Here is a 13,707-nt window from a genome sequence, read left to right as displayed (position 1 = left end):
TTTTAGATTGGAGTGGTAAAGGAATCAAATATGTAGAACATATACTAGAAGGAACAGAATTTATTTCATTTGACGGACTAGTTACACAATATGGGATCAACAAGAAAAGATTTTTAGAATATCAACAAATTAAATCCATAGTAAAAAAGAAATTTAAACCGGGTCAAGTTGAACTACAAACACCACCAAGTGTGGTTCAATTTCTAACTCTTAAAACCCCCAAATTACTATCCAAAATATACAGAATGCTTTCTAAAACAGATGAATCAATATCACTTCCTATTGCAAAATGGGAAGCGGATTTATCAGTTAACTTAGACCAAAACTTCTGGTCTCAGATTTGCTTAAAAACCTTTCATCTAATTATAAATCCCAGTCTTCAATTAATTCAATACAAAATACTACATAGAGCAGGGCCGTGCAGAGAGGTTTAAAGGGGCGGGTGCTCAAAGTTAAAAAGGGGCACATTGAACCAGGCTGAATAACGACAACACACATTCATCAAGAATCTAATATGGGAAGGGCAGGGCTGTGTTGATCTGAGACTGTAGACATTAAAAAGTCCATAGGAGAGATGGTAGCTGATTAAACAAGTGTCATGAGATAATAACAAAATGCAAAGATTGGTGACAGCACTTGGAACCATAAGGCAACAAAAACTGTGAGAAATAAATTAGGCTCTGCCTGTGAATCACTCTTTGCTTCTCTTCTTCCTTCCATCCCATCATTTCATATATCACTCTCCACTTGCTATGTGAGAACAAGGCACAACTTGCTATTGCAATAAACTATAATCTAATTATCCACACCTAACAACTCTTGCACTTAATCTAAAATAAAATGATGACAGAAAAATGTTATAGCCCTGCCTTTAGTAGCCTCACACAGCTCCTACTGTTTCCTCCTCATGTCCTTACCAGCCATGTCTGGACAATGTTATATCATGAGTAATAATCCATATACATAAAACACACACATGCACACACACACAGTGACATTTTAGACCTTCTTCAGAATACTGTATATACTATGGGCATCACGGTGCTGATCCAGAATCCTTACATTATTATTTATTACTAGAGCTACAATAATAAAGCAATGAGGAGGGGGAAGTAATAAATATGAAATAATGTATTTATGATGATTCCATTTGTTTCACTATCCACTCTGTGCAGGGCAAAGCTTATTACATTTTTAAACTGTAGAGATTACAATCATTTTACTGCTGTAAAATCCAAATTTTGTCTTATTTAAAATATAAATCTAATATAATCTGCTTCTTAATGTATGTTCTTTAAAATACAGCGTGTGTTTTTTAAAATATTATAATAATGCATAATTATGTGGACATGCATATTAGATCGTTTTTTAGTGAAATATGATCCCTCCAGAAAGGCAGGAAAAGCCCGGAAACTTACTTTCAAATTAAATATGTTTCTAAATACTTTAAAACTAAATATGTTCCCTAAAACGGTGACAGAGCTACAGACCCATGACAGCCTTACACAGGTAGCCAGCAGCTGTGACCAGCACTACTTGTGCAGTTAATAAAAGGACAGGTAATGTGTGTCGCGCTGTTGCACACACAGCACGCTCGTTTGTTTCAGTTCGTCAGTTGCCACAAGACATCTTACCAACGTGTACATAATAAGCTAATACTCCTGTGTGCTGTAGACTACAGTGTACGCTGTACACCTACTTACTGGGTTTGTCGCATCAGTCTGTGTCTCTGAGTTAATTTGTGTTTCTCCTACAGCTCCGGACCGCTAAAAATGCGCGTGCTCTTTGTGAGCTCGTTCCCGGCTCGTAACCAGCGCGTTCTGCCGTCAAGGGCGATCATTGGTTAAATGTGATCATGTGACTGATGCAAGCCAGATCCTTTTATTTAGCAAAACTGTGATTAATAGTTAAATATTATTGTTGAGGGGCACAGACAGGACTCTGCACGCACACACACATATAAAAAATAATAATAATTTAAAAAGTTGCCTCAACAAAAGGGCACTTTGGGCACCCATCAGGAAAGGGGCGGGTGCTCAAGCCCCTCTAGCCCCCCCCTGCACGTGCCTGACATAGAGTGCACTATACAGGTCATCGGATGTTCAAGATGGGCTTTACGTCTACCAACAACTGCTCACACTGTCAAACCAATTCACCGGACAATTATATCCACGCTCTTTGGTTCTGTCCACCAGTTCAGAAGTTTTGGCGCGAGATATGTGAAGACTTATCGAAGTGTCTGAAATGTAACATTCCAACTTCCCCCTTAGTGTGTTTGTTGGGCAGCTTAGATAATGTCACTTCAGAAAAGAATATCGCCCATATGGTTTTCACTGCCCTATGCATAGCCAAGAAAACTGTCCTCATGAACTGGAAAAATAAAAATAATCTTAATTCTAACCAATATAGAAATTATCTATTAGATTACATTAGTCTTGAAACAGCCTCTGCCACCACATCAGATCAATTGCTCTGGGCTCCTTTGATTAGCTCCATCACTTAGTGGGGGTGAGGGGTCATAGTTTGGTCCCGCCTTCACTGTTGTGATTGGTGTGGGGGTAGGGACAAGCTTGGGGCATGGGGGGTGCCTCGGGGTAGCGGTCATGGCCTATTAAGGGCTCTGTTGGCTCTTAGGTGACGGTTTCCTCGTGGCTGCGTGCAGCGGGGCTAGGGGAGGGTCTGTGCTGACGGACGTGGGTTACTGACCTGGTAGCCTGGCTGCCCCTGGGTGGGTCCGGGACGGGCGTGAGGTTCTGGGGGCGCTCCGTCTCTGGGCTGGGGTCCTGGCTGGGCCTCGGGGACTTGGGTCCTGGTTGGTGTGTTGTGGGCGGGTGGGTGTATGGGGGCCCAGCCCTGGCGCAGGGTGCTGCCATTGCATCGAGCCACCTGGGGGGCTCTTCAATTGGTGGGGGAGGCTGTTACATCTTGCAAGAGCTCTCCTCTCTTCAGGAACTCTCTCTGCAGGAGGGGGAGATACAGGAGAGGTGGAGGAAGATCTCAGCCTGGGCGTCTATTGTCTTGTGTAGTCTGGAAGATGAGTGGATGATGGGGTAGGTGCAGTTTTCTCTTAGGTGGGGTCGGGTGGGCTGTCCTGGGCTCTGTGGGGCCAGGCGGCACTGCTGTACTGGGCCCCGGTCCGGATGGGCCTGGGCCCCCTTTCCCTGGCGGGTTGCAGAGTATGGGGGTGCCTACTGGGGTCAGCGGAGGGGCCAGCTCCCCCCTGTCCCTCTTCTCCGCTGTTTTCTGATGGCAAAAGAACCAAATGGGACAGGCAAAAAAAAAGAAAAGAAAAAAAGAAAATACTGTACTTTCAATACACCTTTTGGCAGGTATAGATTCCTCAGAATGCCATTCAGCATAATCTCAGCATCTAAGGTTTTTTATCGTGCCATGGACAACATGTTAGAGGGATTACAAGTTGTTCACTGTTATGTTGATGATGTGGTTTTTTGTGGCTCCACCCTACAAGAACATAATGAAAGAGTGGTAAAGGTGCTGCAACGGGTAAGGGAGAATGGATGAAAGCTCAATCGTGACAAGTGTACGGTGGCCCTGAAGTGCAAATCACACCAACAAATTGCTAAACACAACAACAAAATTGAGAGGCCCTGAAGTGCAAATCACACCAACAAATTGCTAAACACAACAACAAAATCGAGAAACAAAAAAAAAAAGGAGAATCACAAAAACAAAATTGAGAAGCACAAAAACAAAACTGAGAATCACAAAAACAAAATTGAGAAGCACAAAAACAAAACTGAGAATCACAAAAACAAAATTGAGAAGCACAAAAACAAAACTGAGAATCACAAAAACAAATCAAGAAGCACAAAAACAAATCAAGAATCACAAAAACAAATCAAGAAGCACAAAAACAAAAGAAGAATCACAAAAACAAATCGAGAAGCTGTGTCTGTTTGTGCGTCATGCAAATAAACCTTTGAAATGAATGAAATGATATCATGTATTTATTATCAGCCTACATTTGTACAAAATGCCAAATGACATACACATAAGAATCACCATCCTGATATCAATACTTTTGCCCATACGAAAAATGTCGTGAACACACTAATATTTCACCAGTGTTGTAACATCACATGTCGTTAGCATAGTCTGCCTGTGTCTTCCCTCTGCAAACAAACATGTTAGAGTTGGTTGTGATATACAGTCTGCATAAGTGTGGTCAATCTAATAAACATTTATAAGGAGATGGCAGTTACTGTGAATGTACAGCAGTTACACAGTGATTAGTAATAAACAGTCAGACAATGACCCTGACAATCTCATTCAATCTTGCCGATTGCACCTTCTGTGGAAAGTGGTACCACACGGTGTGTGTGGACTTCCCCTGTGCAGAAGGCGACTACAAATGTTGTGGGTGCTAAATAAACAGAAAAAATTGATCCCTGTTGTCTTTGCTTACCGATTGTTTTTAGTGTTGACAATCCACATTGCTGGCATTGCATCTTTCAACATGTTTGTGGGTAGATTTGGATGTACCAGGGGTAAGTGCAGCCACTCAGCCTCTACTCAATGTGATCATAGCAGCAGGTGCAGATGTGTCACAAGTTAATCTAGTAGTGGCCTATGGTCATGTGTTAGTGGTGGGAACAGTCATATCCACTCACTCTCACTGGCTGTTTATTACTAATCACTGTGTAACTGCTGTGAATTCACAGTAACTGCCGTCTCCTTACAAATCTTCATTAGATTAACCACACTTATACAGACTGTATATAACTCCAGCCATGTTGATGAATTGTCTATATTGGCTGGAAATATTCATTTTCAGGGAAAAGACATAGACAGACGATGCTTACAGGATGTGATGTGACAACACTAATGAAATATTGATGTGTCATATTTGTCCAAGGTGTATTTCATTGTTATGGAAAAAGAGAATATTAAAATCATGATGACCAATTGGAGTGGTGATTTCTATGACTTTGTGTATATAATTTGGAATTTTGTACAAATGTAGGCCAATAAGGAATATATGATATCATTTCATTCTTTCCAAAGGTTTATTTGCATGACGCACAAACAGACACAATTGAAAGGTACAAATGTGCATGACACGAATTCAAACGTGGTGCAGATGTGTGTCACAGGTTGATCTGGCTGTAGGCTGTGGCACTTGGCCAGAGGTGGCGCTGGTTGACTCGACTCCATGTTAGTGCACAAAGTAAACTGCTCGCTGTAGTTGTGAAGCAAAAACGCTGAATTCGGAGAAATAAACCGTGCGAGGGGAATGATAACGACGACAAGAGTCTCCCGATCGTTTACTCTTGCTGTCCTGTGAACAACAACGGCGTGGTGTTACTTGTTTGCTGTTTTCGCGATCGCGTCGCGCACGAGGATATCACCAGGTAAACTCGCCACATTTTTAAACATTTTGTTGTTCAACAGCATCAAGACTGACGGAGTGTGTTTGAGACAACCTCACAAGTGTCACAGATGACACATTTAGCGTTTTTTTGCTGGTTTGTCGGTAGCAGCTCCTGAAACGCAAGACTGCCACACATCTGTTCGACCAACGCCAGTTGATCTAAACGCCAGTAGATCTGGAACACAGGTTAGCCTCGTTCCTGGAACCGAATTTGGGGCAATCGAGCCTGGATTTTCAGAGTGAGCCTGGCTTTTGGGATTAGCTTGCTTCGTGGAACAGTCCTCTGAGCATTTCCACAACTGAAACGATAATAAATTAGTTCATTTATTATGTTTGGTTAACTTTAGGAACTAACCCTATTATGTGTCTATACATTAAAACTTACTGGTGTAGAATTGTATTGGTCAATAGTATCAGTTGCATTCTCATTCCTTGGTAGAAATTTTCTAGTGAGATTATTCAGCGTTGTCCTTATTTGCGTGTTGTGTGGACAATGGAATGTTACATGAATGAATGTCTTTAATGTGTGACATTGTAGTACATTTTTCCTTTGTTTCCCTTTAGCATCACAGACTATCTCAAACTGCCCGACTCCAACCTTCAGCACCTTCATAGAATACAGAAAAAAGAAAAATGAAGAGAGGCAAAAGTTTTCTGAAGGGAGGAAGGGCTTAAAGAAAAAGGAAAAAAGAAAGGTTCAGGTAGTTTGGCTAGCTCAGTCTGAAAACAAGTTGAGGTTAATTTTCTAATGACATTCTTTTGTTATTCCTTAGGGGAGTTGTGTAAAAAATGTTCAGTGTAGTAAAGCTATCCAGAATAAGAACAATTGTTTACGAGTAATTGTACATTTAGGTTGTCAGGAAGATCCCTATTTAGCAGTTAATAAATATTCAAGTCTGAATAGATCTGCTTAGAGTCATATTAGTATCTACTTGGCCCATTGTTCATGTGTTTTTCCTTACAGATAAATGTCGGCTTGATGACCATAAAAAAGGGTGGTTTGAAGCCATACCGTGGAAAAACTATTTTCCTAACAACAGACCCTGACGCTACTGCCACAAGTCTGCTCAATCAAGCTGTTAAAAAAATGAAGGACTTTAACAAAGATCTAAAAGATGGACCTTTCCTCCTTCTGTATCCGGATGGCACTGAGGTCATTACTGTCCCTGGAACACAAAGACCATTTACACTTGAGGCTTATAAGGCTGAAGTTGGCAAGCCTTATCAAAGAATCACTGTTTTCATCTGCTTGAAGAGTGACTTTGAAGATGGTAAGCTGCTAATGTTTGTTTTGATTTTGACACACATTCCCTTAGTTTCAACTAGGGCTGGGCCATATTATACCGTTCACGGTAATACCGGTATAATGTTAGGCAACGATAGGAAAATGAAATATCGCGATAGAATATGAGTAAAACGCGCATGCGCAGTGCCTTTGTTTTCATACGCACATGGCCGATTGTTGAGTGAAACAGATGAACCAGAATTGGTTTGTAAAAATGGTGCAACTTCAGTGATGTGGAACTGGTTTGGTGTTTGTCCGTCAGATACACGACAAAGCACATTTTTTTGCAGAACATGCAAGCGGCCATCATTATTGTCGTATTTGTCGGACTAAGATGCTCTTAAATCTGGGAGTAATCTGGGTCCTAAACTCCATATATTTCAGGTCAAACGAACACTGCAGCATCACTAAGAGTTAAAAACTGTCTAAATTCTTTCATCTTTAATAAAACGATCAGCATTGCTGCTTTACCAGGTGTAACTATGAAGTTTAACTTCCAGGCATCCATGAAAACAAAATGTATTACATTTAATGGAGTTAGAAGCTAGCAGGAAGCTAGCGGAAGTTAGCTCGCTAGTTTCGCTAGTTACCTAAGCATGATATAGCATGTTCTCACTGAGAGATTTCTGAAAAAAATCAAACGTACAGCTCTGCTATCACTTCCAACATAAATGAAGACAGAAAACTAAACAGCAGTGACGTTTGTAGGGTTACTGAAGTTGGGCTAGCTGGTATATAATGATGTGCTACGTGATCGCTAGCGACACAGCTATGTTAGCATAACATAAACAGTGAAGCTGGAGGACGAACACTAACACTTTTCCACTTATAAAAGTTAATGTGAAGGTTCCTCATGGTTAGAGACAAATGCAATCGCATGGCAGGATGCTGTAAACGGACCAAACTTCAGTCAGGAGAACAACTGAGATAATCCATCCACAATACGAGGTTAGTCATTAATATACTGCAACAACATGGGAATAGAGCAGCTGCCAGAGAATTCAACATTAATGAATCAATGGTACAGAATTGGAGGAAGCAAGAAGAATGAGTTTAATAAAGTTTGATTTATCTGACTGCTTTGTTTCGCTTAATGTGCCTTATAATCCCGTGCACCTTATGGTCCGAAAAATACGTACTGCACACTGCAGTTTAATGTTGCAAAGCACCTATTTTTAACTTCAGTGGATATTATACATAGTTATGCTCAGGATATGTCAGCCCATTTCTACTGGAAATGCCTTTTGGTTAAACTTTCAGCAAGGAATTTGCATTTGCACTGTTACATTTTTATAAAGCTTTAATGTACATAAAAACCAGCTTCTTGTTTAAGTGAAAATAAATGGAAGGTTGTCTTTTTGCGCTAGTAATGTTGTGGAGTTGTATTTTGTCTCGCATCAATTATATCGTCAGTTATATCGTTATCGCAAATTTTCAAATATATATCGTGATAAATATTTTTGGCCATATCGCCCTGCTCTAGTTTCAACAACTGCTAATTTTGAAATTGTGAAATGATAACATTACGCATAAAGCACGCAAGTCAATAGCATACCTACATTAAAATAGTGAATGGCCTGTATTTGATATAGCAACATCTAGGGTTCTACAACCCCCCCAAGACACTTCACAACAAAACCAGTCATTCACCCATACATATTCACACACTGCTGGTGATTAGCTACAATGTGGACACAACTGTCCTGGGACTCACTGACTGAAGCAAGGCTGCTGTACACAGATGCCACCTATCCCTCCCACTACCACCACCTGGCATGGAGGGTGAAGTGTCTTGCCCAAGGACACAACGACTGCGACAGACTGAGCAGGGCTCAAACCTTCAACCTTTTGATTACAGGGCAGGCTTTTAACTCCTCTGCCACCATTGCTGCCTAAATTAGCTTGTATATGTTATGTTTCTTCCTGGAAACATGAAATTCAGCCATTTTTGGATCTACTGAGTCATGATTTTTAAATGCTAACTTTATGCCTTTCGTATTAATCTATTATTCATGATCAAATAAAGTTTCATACATTAGTATGAATTTAGTTTGCTTAGCTTGATTTGTTTTCATGTTTTGTAGTTGGAGAAAACTCAGACTTGTCTGACTCTGACCCCGAGATTGTTATTAAAAGGCCCTCTTGAGTTTGATCTTGCTGATACACTGGTAAGTACAATTTAAAATTTTTTATAGAGTTTTCTTGTTGTTTAGCCACCACCATTTGCCTCAGTTCAGTAAAACAGTTAATAGTTATATGTGAAATACATTTTGTGTGTGTGTGCGTGCGTGCGTGCTCGCTCGCGTGCGTGCGTGTGTTTGTTTGTTTCAGCCATGGGAACTTCAACATGAAAGCAGTCCTTTACAGAAAGCGGCAGAATATGAGTAAGTGATATTTTAAGAACATGTAATCTTTTACTGTTTTTTGCCTAAACTTTTGTATTAATGAGATATACACTTTTGTCAAGGTTCAAGGTTCTTTATTTGTCACATGCATAGTTATACAAGTATAACACACAGTCATTCATTCTGTATATGGTTTTTGGAACATGGACTACATAATACTTGTATTGCTTGTTTGTTAATCAAGATGCTTAAATATTTTCAAAGTGTCAATTAATATTTTCACAGTACACAACAATAATGCTTTTCTTTGTTCTCTAAGGAAGGGTGCTGGGGATCTTGTGCTTGCTAATGAAGTACAACAGGTAAAAAACTATTTTATTAGTAAAACATTGCAGCAGACAATCTCCACCGCCTTTACTTTGCAATTAGATGACGATTCACTGTTTGCTTATTACATTCATTGTTATTATACAATGCATTTCACATCAATTTTCATACTATCAATAGATTATAACATCCACCCCTTAAAGGTACACTAAGTGAAATAATCACAAAGCAGTCTAATGTCTCAATCATGTTGGAAGGAAGGTTACATTGAAACTAACTGTGTATGACTCGTCTTTGTCATCTAGAATCTTCTGGCGCTGATCCGTAGCCATGAAACTCATGGAACGGGAGGAGGGAGAGTCACTCGTTTGTTTATAAAGATAGACTGCAGTACACAAATTTGACCACAGGACTTCCATATTGTTAAACATTTAGTTGTTTTTTCTTAATATTGTGTATGTTGGAAAAGTGACAGAAATGCTGGACACTATTTGTAAATGGTTTTATTAAAGAAAATTGTAAATGTTTCCTTGTGGTTAAATGTTAATATTTAAATTCATGCCAGTTGCTGTATATTATGAACAATATTATATTCAATTTAGCAAGAGGGAAAGGAAACACTACTAACATTAAAAAATGAAGGAAAAACAGAAGGGCTGGAGCACTCAAGTCCAAAGGTTTTATTAGGTGCAAAAAAAGGAAAGAAACTAACGTTTCGACACAGTGTGTGTCTTCGTCAGAGTAACTCTGACAAATGTCATTACAAACTGAAGTTCAGTTGGTATCTAAAACCCAGCTATGTCCTTCAGGGCCAAATACAGTTCTGTGGCCGATTCCCAGTCTTGTGGCTGCTGCAGTGTGTTTTGTTGTACAGCCTGTTGTAAATATTCCTCAATGTTTGGATCACCACACAATCCAACCGGTAGCCCCTCCTCGGGAAACACATCCAGTTCCCTCTCCTCAACAGCAAATCCACAGTCTCTTTAACCATATCTGCAAAATGAAAATAGAACAGTGAAGGATTTTTTGCTGACAATATGGAACTATATAAATCAACGCATGCAGTGACATGTTATAAACTGCTCTATCATACTTGTGTAAAATTATGAATATATATTAACCAACTTAAGCAATAACAACACCTTGCATTTAGTTTGATGCAAAAGGTTAATTCATTTTGTTAAGAACTCAAATACCTGTGAGGCAAGAGATAGAGTTCGTTTGGAATCCCCCCTGGACACGATGCAAGTCTGCTTGGCCGGATCCTGTGTTTGTTCCAGAGGTCTTTGCATTCATCCAGGTCTTTCTGTAGAACCCCTCTGAAGCAGAATCTCAGCAAGCATTGGTGTTCGTGGCTTCCATTTAAGTTTCCAGAGTCTCTTAGGTCTCCAAACAAGTCCATCCAAAACTGAGACCTGGGTATATAATTAATATTTAAGAATCAATTTAGCTTTGTTCTTGGTCATTTTATAGGGTTTGTTACATTTTGGTCCCATTTAAAACATGCCACAAATGGATGTCAAACAAAGTAATGCATATTAGTTTTCCATAAATATTGTAGCGACCCTGCAGTAATGTTCTTGTTAAAAATGCTGTATTCTTTTCACTCTGTTCTGTGTGTTGATTGTGAGGAGTGGAGAGTTTGGTCTGAGTTTTTCATTTTGTATTGGCGTCGTTAAATCTAGGCAAGCATGCTCATTTCGGCACAACAGCTGACAGTGACCATTTTGAGTTCCTGCAATAAAGTGACGGCTGTTAACGTCTATCTCATCCAACTTTTCAACACGTCCAGCAGGATGCTACTCTATTTTCTTAAATGCATGTAAAAAAAACCAATCTGATCAGCTTTCACTGTAGCTTACACCTACCAGACACAAATGTACCCACCTTCCTCTTCTGAAATAAGACCACCATGACTCGATGCGCTGATTCCCAGTAGATGATCCGTAACTGTGGCTTGACGATCCAGCATAATAGTCCGTGTGCGCGTGACGGAGGGTACACTGTATTGCTGCCATAGTCCCATTCTTAGTCCCGAAGTCTGTTCGTAATCTCATTGGTATCACACCAAGACTCTTTACACAGTTTATATAATTGTGAGCTATAACAGCCGGGTTGTTGTTTGTTGCTCCACACACAAGCCACATCAGTCTTCTTGAAAAGCCATCTATACATCCTGACAGGGCCAAGCCAAAGGGTTTCAGTTTATCATAGCCATCTACATGCCATATGTAATTGGGCCCCATGGAGTGATACGTGCGTCTTGTGAACCTCCTTCGAGTTCTCAAAGCGATTCCTTGAGGATTTAGTTGTCTCAACAGCCTCATAACTACATCACGCTTGACACGCAGCTTGTGTTTTTGTTTGAGAACTTGCCACATGGTCCGATATCCAAACAATTGTCCTGGTCCTCGAAGCTCGGCCAAAATGGCACGCCTCACCTCAGGAAGTGGAGAATAGTTGCCTCGTCTGTACAGTCCAGATTCTTTTAAATGCGTTTTCAGTGTACGCATACTAATTGAAATGTCACGATTACACTTGAGCATATCCAGTATCACCTCGTATGTATGTCCTGAATCAAAATATTCTCGAATAGCGACAGCTATGTTTGGGTCACCGCTAATGTTCATGTTTGAAAAAAATGCGCCACAGGCAGAGTAACTTCCGGTTCCAAAGATGAACAGCGCGGACGTCCAATCAGTGATGTCTCCTGTTGCCGACTGGTACCTACCCTTTCCGGTTTTCTTAATGTAATTGTGCTTCTCAATTAGTTTTTGTGATTCTTCTTTTGTTTTTGTGATTCTCAGTTTTGTTTTTGTGATTCTCAGTTTTGTTTTTGTGCTTCTCAATTAGTTTTTGTGATTCTTCTTTTGTTTTTGTGCTTCTTGATTTGTTTTTTTGTTTCTCGATTTTGTTGTTGTGTTTAGCAATTTGTTGGTGTGATTTGCACTTCAGGGCCACCGTACAAGTGTCATTTTGGTGTAAAGGAAATAACATTTTTGGGAGACAAATTCTCTGCTGGAGGTATTGAGCCAGATGAAAGGAAAATAAAAGCCATTGCAACAATGCCACGCCCAACAGATAAGAGAAGTGTGCTCAGAGTGATGGGAATGATAAACTTTGTTGGAAAATTCATACCTAACTTGTCAGTGAGAACATCAGCACTAAGGGAGTTACTTCGTGATTCCATAGAATTTAAATGGACAGCGAGGCATGAACAAGAATGGAATGATTTAAAAACCACACTGACAACGCACCCAGTGCTTGCATATTAGGATCCAACTAAGAGTCTGAAAATCTCAACAGATGCCTCAAAGGATGGGCTTGGAGCTGTTTTACTTCAAACTGAAGAGGGGAGCTGGAAACCAGTTTCTTATGCTTTTAGATCCATGACTAACCCAATATGCTCAGATTGAGAAAGAATGTCTTGGGCTGGCATATGGACTTGATATTTTTCACTTATGTTTATGGTCTTCCTACCTTTACAGTTGAGACAGATCATCGTCCTCTTGTGTCAATCATTAAGAAAAATCTGAATGAGATGTCGCCGAGGATTCAACGTCTCATGATGAAACTGCAGAGGTACAGCTTTGACTTGATATACACACCAGGCAAGCATTTAGCTTTAGCAGATGCACTGTTGCGAGCATCACAGGTGTGTCACGCAAGCTCCACTGAGAAAGAAGTAGATGATCATGTTAACATGATAGTGGAGTCTCTGTCAGTGTCTGACGCAAAGATAAAACAAGTATGTGAGGAGACGGCTGCAGACAGGGAGCTGCAAACAATGATGGGAAATATCCAAGGAGACTGGCCCAAAGGGTCCTGTTCAAAGTATTATCATGTTAGATCAGAGCTTAGCGTGGTAAATGGACTGCTGTTGAGAGGCAATAGGATTGTGATACCACATAGTCTGAGACAAGTGATACTTCAAAGAATACATGAGGGACATCTGGGAATAGAAAAGTGTAAAAGGAGGGCGAGAGACAGTGAAGACCATCTTTTCCAGGCATGGAATACCAGAAACTGTCATTAGTGACAATGGTCCTTGCTATAATTGCAAAGGATGGCAGAATTTTGCAAGAGAATATGGCTTTAAACATGTCACATCGAGTCCTCAACATCCACAGGCAAATGGCAAGGCTGAAAAAGGAGTGCATATGATCAAGCAGCTTCTGAAGAAGGCTACAGACAGTCAATCAGATCCTTATTTAGCCCTGCTGAGCTACAGGACTGCTCCTCTTGACTGTGGTTTATCCCCTGCAGAACTGCTGATGAGTCGTAAGCTACACACAACTTTGCCCTGCTATGCAGAAAGCAAACAGAGTGAAGTAATTACAAAAAAGCAAGAGAATCTG

The 13,707-nt window shown here is 40.3% G+C and overlaps 1 pseudogene; it reads left to right on the top strand.

The window, feature by feature from the left end:
- Positions 1–4,271: 4,271 nt before the first annotated feature.
- On the top strand, positions 4,272–9,790 carry LOC146551282 (uncharacterized; annotated as a pseudogene).
- Positions 9,791–13,707: the final 3,917 nt, after the last annotated feature.

Source organism: Mchenga conophoros, linkage group LG20, assembly GCF_057382185.1.
Source record: "Mchenga conophoros isolate Kocher_MC1m ecotype Shallow Benthic linkage group LG20, M_conophoros_male_GT1.1, whole genome shotgun sequence".
In the NCBI taxonomy this organism is placed as follows: domain Eukaryota; kingdom Metazoa; phylum Chordata; class Actinopteri; order Cichliformes; family Cichlidae; genus Mchenga; species Mchenga conophoros.
This window is presented reverse-complemented; position numbering and strand designations above follow the sequence as displayed.